Consider the following 10,341-nt stretch of genomic DNA (forward strand, 5'->3'; position numbering starts at 1 on the left):
ATCACATGCCTTAAATCAGTGGTATGAAACATCAGCATATTTAATGATCACAATGTTACCCTTGATTGATGGGTAAATAATAAAATGCATTCAGAATATGTCTTAAGGGACCAAGAACATAGATGATATGTTGCTAAAAAAGGGTATTGCTAGAGTCATTGAGATGGTTCAGGAGATAAGAGGACTTGATGACCAGGGTTCAATCCCCGGGACCAATACGGTAGGAGGCGAGAACACAGTTGGCTTCTGACATTCACAGGCACATAAGTGCACATATGCACACACAAATAAATGAGTGTGATAAAAGGATGAACTTTCTAAAGCTTCACAATAATGATCTCAATGCTTTCCATAAACACTGCTGCAGTGTTTTGTCGTAGTAATAAAATAATTTATTCTTTTAGAAATTTATAGCACCTTAATAATCACTTAATTAAAATCTCATTTTTTTAATATATAGAAGTTTAAGTAAAGTGTTTAAGCATATTCTGAAAAGAATGATAGAACCTTGATTTTTGTGTAGGTTTATAGATTTCCCAGTTCAGTTTATTTTTAGAGCTTTAGATTCACAGAGCAGAGAAGAGATTTTCATTTTTCCTCTTTCTTAAAGAGAAGTGTTTATAGCCTCAAATAGCTAGTGATCAAAATTGTCAAGTCCCTCCTCCTCTTGGGGCTCAGGGAACTCGGTGGAAGAAGAGGCAAGAAGAGACTGTGAGATGCAGAGGAGATAGATGATACCAAGGAGCAGGGTTTGCTCGCGCAGATGAGTTCACAGAGTCTGTCAGAGCAGGAAGAGGGTCTGAACAGGCACAAGCCGATGGGGAGGCAGACACCAGCTCCTAGCCCTAAGCAAGAAACTACCTCCAATTAACAACCACTCACAAAGGAAAAGTTAGTTTCTCCAGCAGAGTTTCCATGGGTCTACAAACCACACCTAAGTGCAGTCTCTGTGCACATCAGTAGATAAACTCAGTGGCATTTTTGGAGATTTTTTGTTTTGTTTTGTTTTATATTGCTTTGTTTGGGCACTTTATTTTCAAGCACATTTATATGTTATGTCTTGCTTGTATATTATAATTTTCAATTTTGAGGTTTTTAAAAAAATCATTTAAAAATTTATTCTCTCATATGTTACATCACCACCACAGTTTATTCTCCCTTCTCTCCTCCCAGTCCCTGCCTCACCACCCCACTCTCTATCTACTCCTTTTTAGTTTTCCCTTCAGAAAAGAGCAGCCATCCTAAAGATATCAATCAAATATGACTTGTTAAGTTTTGATAAGACTAGTCACTCCTCCTCATACTAAGGCTGGATGAGGCAACCCAGTAGGAGGAAAAGCCTCCCCAAAGCAGGCAAAAGCATCAGAGATAACCCCACTCCAACTGTTGGCAGTTCCACAAGAAGACCAAGCTCTGTAACCATAATATTTATGCAGAGAGCTTAGGTCAGACCCATGCAGGTTTCCTTGTCTCGAGCCGCGGGAGTTCAACGGGTTCCTGAAGGTGTGTGTGTGTGTGTGTGTGTGTGTGTGTGTGTGTGTGTGTGTGAAAAGAGTGGATAGGACACAGAGACACGAGGAAAGAGGCCAAGTCTGTTTGTCTGATCGACGCCTTGTTTATTAGAAATTTTTACCCAGCTTATATAGGGAGAAGGCAGGAAAGGGGGGAAGGCTTAATTACTGCTGGAGGAGATAGCAAGAGTGCTTTCAAGGCTTGAATATTGCACCTGCAAGATACCACAAGGATGTTTTCTTAAGATATCTCACGGATGCTCTAAAACTAACAGACGGATGTCCTCACAAATCTATCACCCATGACTTAGGGTCCTAGATAACTCTTTCACTAAATACCTTTAGGTCTCCACTAAATGACCTTTGCTCACTATTTGGCTTTGGCTTTAGTAAATAGCTTTGGCTCCCGGCATTTCCTGGTTTTTGGCTCGGTCTCTTGAGCCCCTCTGAAGCCAGGTTAGTTGGTTCTGTGGGTTTTCTTGAGGAGTCTTTGATCCCTCTGTCTCCTACAATTTTTCTCTCCTTCTTTTTCAGGATTCACCAAACTCTAGCTAATTTTTCATTGTGAATCTCTGCTTCGGTTTCCATCAATTGCTGGATGGAGCTTCTCTGAAGATGAATATGTAAGGCTCCTGTCTATGAGCATAGCAGAATATAATTAGGAATCATTTCTTTTTCTTTCTTTCTTTCTTTCTTTCTTTCTTTCTTTCTTTCTTTCTTTCTCTCTCTCTCTCTCTCTCTCTCTCTTTCCTTCCTACCTTCTTTCCTTCCTTTCATTCATTTTTTTTTTCTGGATGTGTTTGATTCTACCTTTGTTCTCTGGGCTATCTGGCATCTGGGTCAGGATTGTGCTCCTCCTGTGTCATGGCTCTTCAAGCTGGACCAGTTATTGGTTGACCATCCCACAATTTCTGTGATACCTTTACCCCAGCATATCTTGCAGGCAGGACAAAATACAGGCTGAAGGTTTTGTGGCTAGATTGATGTTCCAATCCTTCCACTGTAAGTCTTGCCTGGTTATACCTCTCACCCTGCACAAAACTCAAGTCCAAATGGATCAAAGACCTTAACATAAAATCAGATACCCTGAACCTAATAGAGGAGAAAATGGGCAATAAATAGCCTTGAACACATTAACACAAGAGATAACTTCCTGAACAGAACACCAACAGCACAGTCACTAAAATCAACATTAAGTCAGATCTCATGAAACTGAAAAGTTTCTGTAAGGCAAAAGTCACTGTAAACAGGACAAAATGACAGCCTAAAGAATGGAAAAAGATCTTCACTGACCCCACATCTGGCAGAAGGCTAGTTTTCAAAATATATAAAAAAATAAAAAAACTAGATATCAATAAACCAAATAGTACAATTAAAAATGGTGATAAAGATCTAAAAGAGAATTATTGAATGAGGAGTCTCAAATGACCAAGAACCACTTGAAGAAATGTCCAGTCACCAGGGAAATGCAAATCAAATTGATTCTGAGATTCCTTCTTACACCCATCAGAATAGCTAAGATCAAAACACAAGTGACAGCATGTGTTGGCGAGGATGTGAAGCAAGAGAAAGACTCCTCTATTGATGGTGGGAGAGAAACAGACACTTTGGAAATCAGTTTTAAGTTTTTATAGTGTCTATGTGTGTTTCTAGCATTCATTCTTAGTTTCATTTTGTTTTATTCATGGTTGTCTTTTTTATTTGCTTGTTTATCTTAAGATACACGCACAGAGGTCATAAAGTTGGAAGGGAGGGGAAGTGGGGAAGATCTGGGAGGAAATGAGAAAGTAGAATCCGTGGTCAGAATATATTGTATGAAAATAACTTTAGGGTCAATAAAAGATTAATAAAAAAATCCACTGAAGCCAACCATTTAAAAATCTAAGTGAAAACCGGGCATGGTGGTTCACTCCTGTAATCACAACACTCAGGGAAGCAGAGACAGGCAGATCTCTGTGAGTTTGAAGCCAGCCTTGTCTACAAAGCAAGTCTAGGACAGCCAGGGCTACACAGGGAAACTCTGTCTTGAAAACAAACAAACAAACAAACAAAACAACAACAAAAAACCCCCAAAAATCCAAAACCCAAAACCCAAAACAAAACAAAATGTAAGTGAGAGACTAGTGAAATGTCTAAGCCAAAAAATACAAGGCCTTGGTTCAGGGAAAGACATTGCCTCAAAGCAACAGAGGACAGCAGAGGAGGACACTGACACTTCCTCTGCTCCCTCCCCCCACAGATATGTACATACTCCTCATACTGCAGACACATACATAGACAAATAAATCTTTACAGAAATCTAGATGAATCAATGAAAAGAACTACCCATTTACTTCTGTGTTTTTATCATGTGTCAAGACTTTGTAAAATGTGGTGATTATTTTGTTTGTTTATTCCAGTAATGATGTTCACCTCTTCACAGATTAAAATCTAAAACACTGAAGTATTCTGACTTTCTCAAGGTCATTCAATTCCAAAGTGACTTTCAGATAGACTCACTGTGACTGCCAAACCTGTATCAGTGACTTAACAAAATCAGTGGAACCTTGTCTCAGAAATTGTCCATTGGCTATGAGAAGATGTGAGTAATAAACTACCCACAGTAGTTTAATTTTATAAATGTGTGCACTCTTTTTTCTGTTAAATGACTCCATTCTCAGGTAAAAATGTCTACAGAGTACTTAAGAAGGGTGAGTCAGTTATCTCTTCCAGAAGCTGCTCCAAGGAACTAGGACCATCATTTGAGAAAACTTCCAGACCTAATAGTTACAGAGTACACCGTGTTGAGTTCATCATGGACATGCAAAAAGCAAAGACAAAATCTCAAGCGGGACATGTACTGTTTCCAGTGTAAAAGGAATCCAAGAATGTGGAATCCAAGGCAATGGGAAAAAACAGATACTTCCATTATAATTCATAACGGTAGCAAAACTTCTTACGGTTGCTTTCCCCAGGGTCAGATGATTATTCAAGGTCCCTGAATAAACTGCATTGAAAAATAAAAAAAAGAAGTAGAAACAAAAATAACATGAGGAGCTGCACTGAAAGCTTATGGCAGTAGTGAAAGTAAATCTTGACCATTAAATGAACTCATACTTTGGAATCTAGGGTGTTTTTAGCTGATGACCCTGATGGTGCAAAGAGATCTGATGCCCCGGTGAGTGCAAACTCACACTTCTTTCCCTGCCTGCCAGTATGTGTGTGGACATTCCTATGCACATGAGTGAGCATGCATGCTCATGGACTGAGACTTTGTCTTACACGGTTGTTTACAGTCTTACCTCTTTGATGGTTTTGAGTAAAGTCTTGAATATGAAAGTAGTCAACATTTTTAGTTGAATTTTTTTCATATAATATATTCTGATCATATTTCATCTTCCCCAACTCCTCCCAGATCTTCTTCAACTCCCTACCTACCCAACTCCAAGCTCTGTATTTCTGACCTTTTTTTTTTTAATTATTATTGTAAGCATGAAAGTATAATTTTCTTAGAAAATTCTGGAGGCTTTCAAGGAATAACCTAGAAAGATAAACAAAAGTTAATAGCATCACCTAGCTAACCCTTCAGAAATATTTAGAATTCCTTCAGTGTCTTGAAGATCAACTAGTGAAGTGGCTGTAGTCAGTGAACTTTATCCTTCTGTTATATTCACCTCTGTCCATCAGGGCCACCCTCAGACTTTCAGCTCCACAGTTGCTCTAGTTTAGCCTCTCCCTCCCTGCTTCCCTCCATCCCTCTTTTCCTCCTTGCCCTCTCTCTCTCTCTCTCTCTGTTGTTCTTCCTTATTTTTCTTTCTACTTTCCCGGTATGATCTTAGATATTTTGATTATATTAAAGCTGATTTTTAAGATGAATACCTAATGTTGATTTTTGTTTCAAATCTCTACTCAGCACCTGTGGTTTTATAATTCAGGTCAGTCTTTAGGACATTAGCTTGAATCTCCTTATTTTATTTCTTCATAGTTCAACACTGTACAACAAATCAGTTTCACATGATTTGTTCCAGATCCAGGTAGATCAAGTAATTTCAATGATTTTTTATTTTAATTTGTGGCTTCTTTTTACCTTTTATAATATGACATTATCTCTACTTTTGAGTGTCATTAATTCATTGATTGTAGAAAGTTTCCATGCTTAGTCAATTTTGTACCACATTTTGAAATAATTTCTCCTAAATCAAGATAATATCTATTATAAGTTTTGTATATAAAATCACCATCATAATCTACAATGAAGATGTAACTCATTTGTTAAATTAGTAACTAATTTTAGCTATTAGTTAATAATAATTAGTTACTATCATAAAAAATAATTATTAGTTAGATTAGTAACTACTAATTACTAATTATTACTAATTACTAATAGTAATTACTCATATTTTTGGGTTTATTGAATATCATGACTTGATGATTATCTAACCTCCTTCAGTTTTAATTACACATTTGGTTGTATATGCAAGTTATACAATTTATATCCCACTAATTAAGATTGATTAACTATAACTACAGAGTTTGATTTGACCTGTTCAAATTCTGAATGTGATGAAATGCTTTTTCTTCTAATTTTATAAGAGATTATGTCTTCCTACATTAATCACTTATAGTGTCCTTTATATTTAATATATTTTGGTCATTCTTAAAGAACATCTAAATCTTAAAGAATATAAACATGCTATTTCTCTGAGAATTTTTCTTAATTTTCAAGTTTTTTTAATATCACTTCCATTACTTCAATTTAAAGTCATTTTTAGTCTTATATGATACACTGTGTACATTTCCACCAAAATCTAATTATGTAAAAAATATTGTCATATGTATTGAAGTCATTATAAAATTCCATATCTGAGCATAAAATATCCTACTAACTGAATAACTCATTATTTTCCCATACGTAATTGAATCATGATTTTATTAAAGAAAACATTTTGTGCATTTGGTGAGAAGGTGAAATATTAATGTAGTTACGAGTCTCGGCTACATAAACAGTAAGTGAACAGCAGCAAAGGTCATTTACTACAGTACAGTCCTCTGTGTCACTGTTCATGACTACTGGGGTCTGCGTACCCACGGGAAACTCCTGTCTGAATGAGAAGTCAGGACATTTATGGTAACAGTAAAAAGTCTCCTTAGTTAAGTATGTGTTATGATCCCCAGCAGTTCTGCCATTCCTAGGCTCCTTCCCCTTCAGAGCTGTGTTTGATAGGACAGCCATGACATCCACAAGCTTTCTTGATATTTGTATGTTATCAGCTTTGCTTTGGAGAAGTGTGGGAAAGAGGTAATTAAAGACATTTTCTTGGTGTTTCAGACATTGTAAGGAATGGAAGCTGATGGCCAGAGTGCCGGGTTCAGCTCTCAGTGCTGAGCATTTAGTTCCAAGAGCCAGAATGCGTCCTTTAATAAGCTACCTGTATGATATGGAGGCCTCTTTAAAATTTAAGACCCTGGGGTTCAAGAGGTTTCCCACTAGAAAAATTCTTGGCCTCTAAGCACACAGACCTGAACTTGATCCCCAGAACCTATGGGAAGAAGTGCCAGGTGCTGTGGTACCTGCCTGTAATCCGGGTGTGGGAGAGTTGGCGTTAGGTATGTCCCAGGGTGTCCCTGGCCACTCATCTTATCCTAGGCAGTGAGCTCGAGACTGTAAACTCTGACTGAAAACCTAGGAGGATGACTCCTGAGATCCGATGCCAGAGGCTGTCCTCCGGCCTCCACATGAGCGCACACAATGTGCATGAACCTCCTCTCCACACCCACCCACCAACATCTGCTTCCACCCACCAACATTGGCTTCCACCCACCAACATCTGCTTCCACCCACCAACACCTCCTTACATCTCAGGGAGCAAGGAGGGAAGGATTAACTTATTATTTCTAATAAAGAATAAATAAACTCATCATTCCATTTAGCTATTTTGCTTCTTCTGTAGTTTAATATTAACTCCATCGCAGGAACATTCTCATACTTACCAAGAGTTTATTTCACAAAGACACAATTAAGACTATAATTCAAGAAATGTGAAGTTTAATCAGAATTTAGTCACCAAACTTGATTTTCCTTCTCATTTCAAAGATAAACTTTTGCAAATATTTTCTGAAAGATATGTATATGTCATTAAACTCTTATTGTGCTCAATTTCAGTGAATAAATGTTCAATTTTAATTAAAAACTTAGTCAAAGTATCATAATATTCGAAGATAACGCTTGCTCTTTTATCAGCAATGAATTTTCAAGGGCAAATGAACTTTTAGTTGGATGATAATAAAAAACACCTTGCAAAATGAAAATATTTGGATACCCTCATCCACACTATTGGCTGAAGAAGATGGGACTAGAGATATAGGTGTGCTGGAATATGAGTTCCAAAATGTAAAGAGTACTTTTTCAAACCAGTTATCAAGTTGTGAGATGGTCATTACGTATCTTTGATAAAGAAAAGGGGGAAATGCAGGTGAATGATAGTAATAAAAACAGTAAAAAGATCAAGGCTCGGGTAAACCCTTGTGGGAAGGGGGGCTGGTGTCAAGAGTGATTTCTGTAGGTTATTACAGTTGGAGTAAAGTGTTTTAAAGGATGAGCCCAACCCCTTTCACTGAAACAAAGCACAAAGCTGACTTACTGTTTCAGTGATGGCTATGAGAGCCCAGCACAGAGCACCAATCAGCGGGAGCCAGTCTCCCTTTCACAGGATCCAGGTGAAGCAAGGTGTTTGAGGGACTGCTAAACTTTCAAAGCAGAGTAGGTTGAGAGAGCCAAACAGATAGTTGCAGACTCTGGTTTGTTACAGCGTGTCCTTTGCTGACTGAGTGAGTGCATCTAAGGTGCATCTAAAAAACTACTCTTTACAGTTTCTTTAACGAGGGTTAAGTACAGTAGGGATGACATGGAGTGAGCACTCCAGAGAAAGAAAGGAGACTCAGATCCTTGCTGATATTTCTTTGAACTGCAAAGTCATTTTTATCCTGAAGAACATGTTCTCTGATAATTTTTTTCTCTATATATTTATTGAAAGTATTTTTCTCATATAATGTTTTCTAACCACAGTCCTCACCTCTCTAATTTCTTCCCAGGTCCTGCCTACCTATCCAACTCCACACCTTCATTCACTTTCTCTTTAGAAAACAAATGGGCAAATGAAAGCAAACCAGATGAAAACAAAACAAATGGAAAAAAAAACTAAAAAAAAAAAAAAAAGCACACAGACTCTCTCTCTCCATAAAAACCACAAGATTGGAAAATATGAAGTATAAGTAAGAGACCAATAAGGAAAAAGAAAAATGCCTAAACCAAGTAATATGATACAAAAAAACTCTCCCAAACTCCAAAAGTTCCTTTTGTGTTGGTCATGTACTGCTGGGCATGATGCCTTCCCTGAAGTGTGGTTCCATTGGAGAAATTAATTTTTCCCTTGTGAGTGTTGTCTATTGGAGATAGCTTCTTCATGCCCACTTCCCTTCACAGTGCTGAGACACCACCTGGCTTGGACCTGGTGGTTTCTGTTTTGGAACTACAAACCAATCTTTCTAAGAATTTTAAGCAAGTAAGTTGAGGCTACTAATAATGGTCAGTGCCTTAGAGCAACGGCCTCCGCTGTTTTGAATTTAATTCTCACACATATCTGGTATGTGACTATAATTTATGTACAGAAAAGAAATGATCTTTATAATTTTCTTAGTGTGTCCTCTCTTTTTACAAAGGTGTGTGTGTTTGTGTATGTGTGTGCATGCCATATGTGTCTAGGGCTAGAAGACTTCACAATAAAGGAGGTTTTTAAAAGTCTTCTACTAGCTGGCCATGTGACATCAATTAATGTGGGTTATTGTAAATCCTTTCTGAAACAAACTTATTTTAAAAGGGAAGCACCATGGTATTATCAGACTTATGAGTTATGGGTCTAAGGCATACATACCTGTAAATGATCTTTATGTATGTCTAATAACAATAACCATAGAACCTCATGTTTCTTTCCAACGAAGTGGATATTGACGTCAGTCAGAGTGGGTGCATTTCCTAATGCCATAGACCTTTCTCCAGTGCTGACTGTGTGCATACCAACCTCAGTGGCCATCATAACACCCATTATAAACGTTGTAGTGTAGTTGAACTGCACTGTGGATGCCTGGTTAGATTTGCAAGGAGAGCTACTGACAGCTTCTGTTTGTTCTCTGCTCAGTCTTTAATAGCTTTTTTTAAAAATTACACTTTATTTACTTTGTATCCCCCCCTCTAGTTTCCTCCCTTCTCCCCTCCCAAACCCTCCCTTCCTTCCCCTTCTCCATCCATGCCCCTCCCCAAGTCCACTGGTAGGGGAGGGTTTCTTTTCCTTCCTTCTGATCCTAGTCTGTTGGGTCTCATCAGGACTGGCTGCATTGTCTTCCTCTGTGGCCTGGTAAGGCTGCTCCCCCCTCAGGGGGAGGTGATCAAAGAGCAGGCCAATCAGTTCAAGTCAGACGCAGTCCCTGTTCCCATTACTATGGAACCCATTTGGACACTGAACTGTCATAGGCTACATCTGTGCAGGGGTTCTAGGTTATCTCCATGCATGGTACTTGATTGGAGTATGAGTCTCAGGAAAGACCCCTGTGTTCAAATTTTTTGGTTCTGTTGCTCTCCTTGTGGAGTTCCTGTCATCTCCAGCTCTTACCATTATTTCCCACTTCTCTCATAAGATTCCCTGCATTCTTTCTGCCCAAAGTTTGGCCATAAGTCTCAATATCTACTTTGATAGTCTTGGCTAGGTTAGGAGCATGTTGGCTAGGCAAAATCTGGCTGCAAGTCCTTTCCCTCTATTTCTATGATGTGAAAATGAAGTATCTTTTATTTTTGCAT

General features: G+C 38.2%; 1 long non-coding RNA gene across 1 annotated transcript in view; it reads left to right on the forward strand.

Moving 5' to 3' along the window:
• The window catches only part of LOC132648584 (uncharacterized), a 35,209-nt gene extending 33,025 nt beyond the window's left edge, over positions 1-2,184 (forward strand). The window contains exon 3 of the long non-coding RNA XR_009587014.1: positions 2,046-2,184. This is a non-coding gene — a long non-coding RNA (uncharacterized LOC132648584). The remainder of the gene's footprint in view (positions 1-2,045) is intronic.
• Positions 2,185-10,341: the final 8,157 nt, after the last annotated feature.

The sequence above is a fragment of the Meriones unguiculatus genome, chromosome 17, assembly GCF_030254825.1.
Source record: "Meriones unguiculatus strain TT.TT164.6M chromosome 17, Bangor_MerUng_6.1, whole genome shotgun sequence".
Taxonomy (NCBI): domain Eukaryota; kingdom Metazoa; phylum Chordata; class Mammalia; order Rodentia; family Muridae; genus Meriones; species Meriones unguiculatus.